This window comes from Galeopterus variegatus, unplaced genomic scaffold (genome assembly GCF_000696425.1).
Source record: "Galeopterus variegatus unplaced genomic scaffold, G_variegatus-3.0.2 Scaffold3006, whole genome shotgun sequence".
NCBI classification, from domain to species: domain Eukaryota; kingdom Metazoa; phylum Chordata; class Mammalia; order Dermoptera; family Cynocephalidae; genus Galeopterus; species Galeopterus variegatus.
This window is the reverse complement of record NW_007729117.1, coordinates 91060-99401: the sequence shown is the minus strand read 5'-3', so window position 1 is coordinate 99401 and position 8342 is coordinate 91060.

Sequence of the window (8342 nt, the reverse complement as noted above, 5' to 3'; positions counted from 1 at the left end):
GGACATTTAGGTTGATTCCATCTCTTGGCTATTGTGAATAGTGCTGTGATGAACATGGGAGCACAGGTGTCTTCTTGATAAATCGATTTCATTTCCTTTGGGTAAATACCCAGTAGTGGGATAGCTGGGTCATAAGGTAGATCTATTTTTAGTTCTACGAGGGATCTTCATACTGTTTCCCACAGTGGCTGTACAAACTTACTCTACCACCAGCAATGTAGAAGAGTTCCTTTTTTTCCACATCCTCGCCAGCATTTGTTATTTTCTGTTATTGATAATAGCCATTCTAAGTGGAGTGAAACGTTATCTCATCGTGGTTTTAATTTGAATTCCACTGATGATTAGTGATGTTGAGCATTTTTTCATGTGCTTGTTGGCCATTTGTATCTTCTTTTGAGAAATGTCTGTTAAGGTCCTTTGCCCATTTTTTAATCGGATCATTTGTTTTTTTGCTGTAGAGTTGTTTAAAGTTCTTTATATGTTCAGGATGTTAGCCCCTTGTCTGATGTGTGATTGGCAAACACTTTCTCCCATTCCGTAGGTTGTCTCTTCACTTTATTGACAGTGTACTTTGCTGTGCAGAAGCTTTTTAGTTTGATGTAGTCCTATTTATGTATTTTTGTTTTAGTTGCCTGTGCCTTTGTAGTCTTGCTCAAAAAAGTGCTGCCCACTCCCATTTTGTGCAGCATCTTCCGTATGTTTTCATCTAGCAGTTTCATAGTTTTGGGTCTTAAGTTTAGATCTTTGATCCATTTTTGAGTTGATTTTCAAACAAGAATCTTTAACCGCTTCTACTTTCCTAGGCCTTCCTAGTAGCACTTTAACTGCTCAAATCCTTCTCTCTAAAAACAGATACTTTCTCAGTCCCACATTTCCCTCCAGTGATCATTGCATCTCTCTCCTCACATTCCATTTTCTTTTGAGATTTGATTAAATAAGTTGCCAAACACCTTTTAATCAATTATTTTTCTCCGAAACAACCATAAAAGCATTTTCTATAAATAAAAGCTGTCTCTATCTCTGAATCATGAAGACAATATAATCTATTACTTTAAGCAGCACTTTTTAAAATTTCTTTATATTTATCTTTCAGCTATATGAGGGCTTAAGACATTTTATAATTATGCACATGTCTATCTAATTATCCGACTATAATGTTTGTGCCATAAGGAAAAAACGCCATCTGGGTGGTGGTGGTTCTTATTTTGGTTCGTCTATTTGAGTTTGATTTAGAACCAATTGTTGTTAGTATTAGATGGAATATATTTTTCCATCTTCTTACAACATTTCTGGGTTAATTGCTTTAGATGCTTCTCTTATAAGCAACACATGATTTTATTTTGTTTTTTACCATTCTGAAAATCTAGAGTTTTAAAGAAAAATTTATTAAGATATAACTTACATAAAATACAATGCACCCATTTTACGTGTTGCGAAGGTTAATTTTAGGTATAGTGAAGGTTAATTCTAGGGAAAGACCTGCCCTCAATGTGGCCAGGAACCATTCAATCTGCTGGGGGCCTGGAGAGAACAAAAGACAGAGAAAAAAGGTGAAGCTCTCTCTATCTGCTGGAGCTGGGATACACTCTTCTCTCCTGTCCGTGGACATCAGAGCTTGGGATTCTTCAGCTTTAGGTCCCTAGCTTTGAGGCCTTCGGACTTGGACTGAGCCACACTACCAGCATCCAGTTTGCAGACAGCCTATTGTGGGGCTCCTCTTCACAACAGCATGAGCTAATTCCCCTAATAAATCCCCTCTCATATATTTATAACATATCCCATTGATTCTGCCTCTCTGGAGAACCCTGATTAATACAGATGTATAGTACGATGATTTTTGACAAAGATACACACCTCTATAAGCACCACCAAAATCCAAATATAAACATTTCTTGACACCAGAAGGTTTCCTTGTACCTTTCCCAGTTATCCACTCAAAAACTTCCCAACACAGGCAACCACTGACCTGTTTTCTGTTCTATACATTAAATTTGTATTTTTCTAGAGTTTCATATAACTGGAATTACAGGGTGTACTCTTTTTTGTCTACTTCTTTCACTCAGCGTAATGTTTGACAGAATAGTCCTTGTTGTACATAACTGTGTTTATTTTTAATTTCTTAGTAATATTTTTTTGCATGGATAGACAATTGGTTTATCCATTCACTTGTTGACTGACATTTGTGTTATTTCCAGTTTGGAACTGTTATGAAGAAACATCTATGAACCTTTGTGTATAAGTCTTTGCATGGTCGTAGGTTTTTACTTCTGTTGGGAAATACCAAAGAGTGAAATTGCTGGTCAAATAGTGAGTGGATGTTTATGTTTTTAAGAAATGTTCAAAAATCTTTTTCAAATTATTTGTATTTTTACATTCCCACAATGCATGAATGTTCTAGCGATCCACATCGTTGCCAGCATTTGGTGTTGTCAGTCTTAATATATGCCATTCTAATTAGTGTGAATGTAATCTCACAGTGGATTTAACTTTTATTTCTCTAATGACTAAAGATGTTGAACTCTTTTGATGTACTTATTAACTAATCATGTATCTTCTTTTATGAAGTGTTTAGTAAAATCTTTTGCCTTTATTTTTATTGAGTTGTGTGTGGTCCTCTTACTGTGATTACTCATATACCTGGATAAAAGGCCTGGGTCAGATACATGTTTTGCAAACATTTTCTCTCAGTCTATTGCTTGTTTTTTCAATTTTTTAATAGTGTCTTTCAAAAATCAGAAGCTTTTAATTTTGATGAAGTCTATTTTCTGTTTCATGAGTTGTGCTTTTTTGTGTGTCTTATCTAAAAAATTTTCATTTATCCAAGTTTGCAAAGACTTTCCTTCACATGTTTTCTTCTAGAAGTTTTATAATTTAGCCTTTACAGTTGAGTTTATGATTCACTTTGAGTTAATTTTTGTGTATGGTGTAAAACAAGGGTTAAAGTTTACATTTTCCCACACAGAGATTCAGTGGTTCTAACACCATTTGTTGGAAAGATTATTCTTTCCCCACTGAGTTACCTTATCACTTTTGTTTAAAATTAATTAACTATACAAATATGGATCCATTTCTGCCTCTCTATTCTGTTCCACTTATCTGTATGTCTATCTTCACACCTGTATCACACCGTCTTGATTACTACAGCTTTACAGTAAGTCATGAAATCAGGCAATGTAAGTCCTTCAGTTATGATCTTTTTCAAATTGTTATCTATTCTAGAGATTTTATTTTCCAGAAAAATTCTATACTAAGAATATTAACTTTTCCAAAAGCCTCCTGAAATTTTTATTGGGGTTGCTTGGAATCTATTGATCAATTTGGAGAACTTAAGAATATTGTGTCTTCTGGCCCATAACATGGTGTATCTCTTCAATTATTTAGGTCTTCTATATAACAGTTCTCTTAGCAGTGTTTTACAATATTCAGTGTACATACATATTTTGTTATATTCATCCCTAAGTATTCCATGGTTTTTGCATGCTATTGTAAGTAGGTTTTTATTTCAGTTTCTAGTATTTTGTTGCTGGTATATAGAAATCAATTTATTTTTGGTAAAATGAACTTGTATCTTTTAAACTTGCAAAATTCTCTTATATTAGTTGCTAGGACTGCCATAACAAAGTACCACAAACTGGGTAACATAAACAACAGAAACTTACTGTCTCGCAGTTCTGGAGGCTACAAGCACAGAATCAGGGTATTGGTTCCCTATCAAGGCTGGGAGGGAAAGGCCTGCTCCAGGCCTCCCTCCTTGGCTTGTAAATGGCCATCTTTATATTCACATGGCATTCTCCCAGTATGTGAGTCTTTATCATAATTTCCCCTTTTTATAAGGACTCCAGTCATACTGGGTTAGGGCCCAACCAGGTGACCTCATTTTAACTCTGCAAAGATCCTATCTTTAAATAAAATCACATTCTGAGATACTGGGGATTAGGATTTCAACACGTAAATGTGGCGGGAGCAGTAGGGGAAACAATTCAACATATAACATCTCTTAATAGTTCTAGGAGCGTTTTTATAGATTTATTAGTATTTTCTACATGTGTTATCTGTGAGTTAACATGGTTTTATTTCTTCCTTTCCAATCTTTGTGCTTTCTATTTATTTTTCTTTCCTATTTCCAGGACCTCTAGTGCCATACTGGATAAGTGTCATGAGAGTGGATATTCTTTGCCTTCCTGATGTTAGAGAAAAGCATTCGGTCTTCCACGCCTAGCAGCTGTAGGTTTTTTTAGATGCCTTGTATCAGATTGCTTCTTTCTATGATAACTTGGTCGAGTTATCATAATTAGGTAATGGATTTTATCAAATGCTATTTCTGCATTTATTGAGATGATCATGTGGTAGTTCTTCAGGACCTCTAATGCCATACTGGATAAGTGTCATGAGAGTGGATATTCTTTGCCTTCCTGATGTTAAAGAAAAGCATTCGGTCTTCCACGCCTAGCAGCTGTAGGTTTTTTTAGATGCCTTGTATCAGATTGCTTCTTTCTATGATAACTTGGTTGAGTTATCATAACTAGGTAATGGATTTTATCAAATGCTATTTCTGCATTTATTGAGATGATCATGTGGTAGTTCTTCTTTATTTGGTTAGTATGGACATTTTACTGTTTGATTTTCAAATGTTAAAGCAATCTTGCCTTCCTGTTACATGCCCAACTTGGTCATGGCATAGTACCCTTTTTATATACTGATGGATTGATTTGCAAGATTTCTACAATTATGCACAGGAGGAATATTGGTTAATAGTTTTCCTTCTAATTATGTCATTAAGTATGCATACAAACTGGCCTGATTTAGGTATCAGGTTAAATTTGGCCTCATTACATTAGTTGAGAAGTAATTCCTTTTCATTCCTTTTCTGAAAGAGTTTGTGTAGAATTGATATACTTTATCCTTTAATGCTTGAGCCTGGAGTTTTCCTGGGGTGGGGGGTGTTAATTAGGAATTAATTTTTTAATTAATTAATTTTTTAATTGATACAGGGTTTTCAAATTCTCTATTTTTATTTTGCTCTGTTTTGATAATTCTTATTTTTTAAGGAATTTTTCTATTTTATCTAGGTTGTCAAAGATACCCGTATGTGGTTTTTCAAAATTTCCTATTATTATCCTTTTAATGGCCTTATAGTATGTGGTTATGTCCTCTTTTTCATCCCTGGTGCTGATAACTTGTGTTACTACACTCAACTGCTCTCTCACCAATCCAGCTTGAATATTATCAATTTTATTGATCTTTTCAAAGAAACAGCCTTTCATTTTATTGATTTTTTCTCCTGATATTGTTCATTTCTATTTCATTAATTTCTGCTCTTATCGTTATATTTACTGTAAGTTTAATTTTCTCTTCTCTTACCTACCACCTAAACTGGAAGTATATATCATTGATTTTAGACCTTTCTTTCCTAATAAAAAGCATATTAGCTTTACCTGATCCTAAAAATCTTGTTTGTTGTCTTTTCATTTTTATTACATTCTAAATATTTTCTAATTTCCCTTTTTGGGAAAATGGTCAGGGAAAATATAGGAGAATAGTCAGGGCCCCTCAGATGTTCAGAATCTTGCTGAGTATTTGATGTAAATATGCCCGTATGCCCAGGTGTTCCTTGGCTATTGACTAATTGCTCATGTACATCCAGGTGTCCTGGGTTATAGATTTAAGTATAAAGGACAAGTGGCTCTGATCCACAGGTCCCCGCCCCCAGGGTTGCCCCCAGAGGGGCCACAGGGAGGGCCACTACTTCTGCTGGAGGCTGTTGCTGTAAGCTGTTGCTGCCAGTGTCCCCAGGACCCTCCAAGAGGCCACCGCCACTGCCAGACCTGTAAGCTGCTGGACCTGTAAGCTGTTGCTACTGCTGCTGCTGCTGCTACTGCTGCTGCTGCTACTGAGAACTAAGCTCATGTCATCTGCCAATGGCTCCCAGAATCTTTCCCAGTTACCTAGCATGCACCTGCGTGTGAGGGGATCTGGTGACCCAGCCTGGCATGTGAGGGGTCTGGGGATCCAGTCTGTACAATGGGCTTGAGGGGTTTGTGTGCCCTAACACCTAGCCCTGACAATAAAATTGGCTACGATGGCAGGAGTCCGATAATTGTCTCAGCCATACAATTAGCATAGCTATTGCCCTAACCCGGCAATTGGCATAGTCGCATAGCTATTGCTGTATGTAGCTTGACACCCTTATAATTTCTTATTTGACCTGTGAGTTATTTAGAAGAATATTGTTTAATTATCCAATATTTGTAGATTTTCTAAATGTTTTTCTGTTATAGATTTTAATTTAATTCTGTAGTGATTAGAAAACATACTCTGAATGGTTCCAATCAATTTTAATTAAATGAGACTTAAATAAGTCTCAGTATATTGTCAAGCTCAATGTCCCATATATCCTTGAAAGAATGTGTATTTTACACTTTGTGCATGAAGTGATCAATAAATATCAATTATGTCAATTTTGTCTTCTCTATCATGGATTTTCTGTCCACTTGTTCTGTCAATTACTGACAGCAGAGTACCAAAATCTCCAACTGTAACTGTGGATTTTTCTATTTCTCCTTTTCATTTCGGATTTTGCTTCACATAATTTGAAACTTATTAGCATGTAAATTGTTATTCTTAATGAATTATGCATTTTATTATTATAAAATGTCCCTTTTTATCCCTAGAAATATTCCTTGTTCTGAAGTCTACTTTCTCTAATATTAATATTAGCCACTCCGGCTTTCTTTTTTCTATTGTTTACATATCATTTTTCATCCTTTTCCTTTTAATCCATTTATATCTTTATATTTATTATTTAATGAATTTGATATTTACAATATTATGTTTCTTGTAGACAGCATAGGGTTGGATCCTCCTTTTTTATCGAGTCTGACAATCTGCTATTTTAATGGAAGTGTTTAGAATTTTTATATTTAAAGCAGCTTTTTATATGGTTCTTTTAAATCTTGCTATTTTTTGTTTGTTTGTTTTCCTACCTATTATTTGTTTTTCTTTTCTAGGCTTCTTTTGGAGTAATGAGAATTTTTTTTCTTTCTTTTTATCTTCAATATTGGCTTATTGGCTATATTTTTTGGTCTTGTTTGCAGTGGTAGCTGTGAGGTTTACAATACACATCCTTAACTTATCAGATTCTACCATCAAATAATTTTATACCTCTTCACATGTCATCTAACAAAAAGTTTTCTTTCCCCCTTCTCAACTTTCGTGCTGTTGCTGTCAAACATTTTACTTTATAAATCCCATAAAATGTTATTTTTTATATAAACAATTATATTTTAAAGAAATCTTTAAAACAAGAAATTAGTATTATGTTAACTCAAAAATTTACCATTTCTGGCAAAATTCATTTCTTGTGTCCATCTATTATCATTTCCTTCTACCTAAAAAATTTCTTTTATCTGACGATAAATTTCTTTAGCTTTTGCTTGTCTGAAACTGTCCTCATTTTTGAACAATATTTTGGCTAAGAATTCTATATTGACACGTTTTTTGTTTTGTATTTAGCGTGCTTCAAAGTTGTCATATATTTTCTTCTGGCTTGTATAGTTTCTCATAAGAGGTCTGTAGTTTCTTTTTTTTAATCTTTGTTTCTTCTCTCTGAATAACATGTCCTTTTACTCTGGCTGCAATAAGATTTTCGCTTTATCCTTTTTTGTTTTTTTTTTAATGTATTGCCTCAGTGTAGTTTTATTTATATTTGTTCTGCTAGAAGCTGATTGAGCTTCTTGAAGCTGTATGTTTTTAGTTTTCATCAAATTTGTAAAAATTTTGGACAATATTTGTTTAAATGTTTGTTGTCTACCACTCTCTCTTCTGCTTCTGGAACTCACCTACATGGTGTGTTTTGGTTGTTGTTTTGGTTCTTTTAGTCTACTTAATGTGGTTTTACAGTTCACTGAGGCTGTATTTTTCAGTCTTTTTTTATTTTCTGTATTTTATTTTGTACAGTATCTGTTGCTACATCTTCAACTTTACTGATATTCTCTTCCGTAACATCTAGTCTGCTGATAATCCTGTCCAGGGAATTTTTAACTTAAGTCATTGTATTTTTTATCTCTAGCAATTTTCAGATCTCTCTTATATTTTCCATTTCTCTTCTCAAAATGTTAGGTTGTCTGTTAAATTTTCAGCATGTTAAACATTACTTACAAAAGCTGTCTTAAGGGGCTGTCTGGTTAGCTCAGTTGATTTGAGCATGGTTACTAATAAAGTATTTCTCTTCTCAAAATGTTAGGTTGTCTGTTAAATTTTCAGCATGTTAAACATTACTTATAAAAGCTGTCTTAAGGGGCTGTCTGGTTAGCTCAGTTGATTTGAGCATGGTTACTAATAAA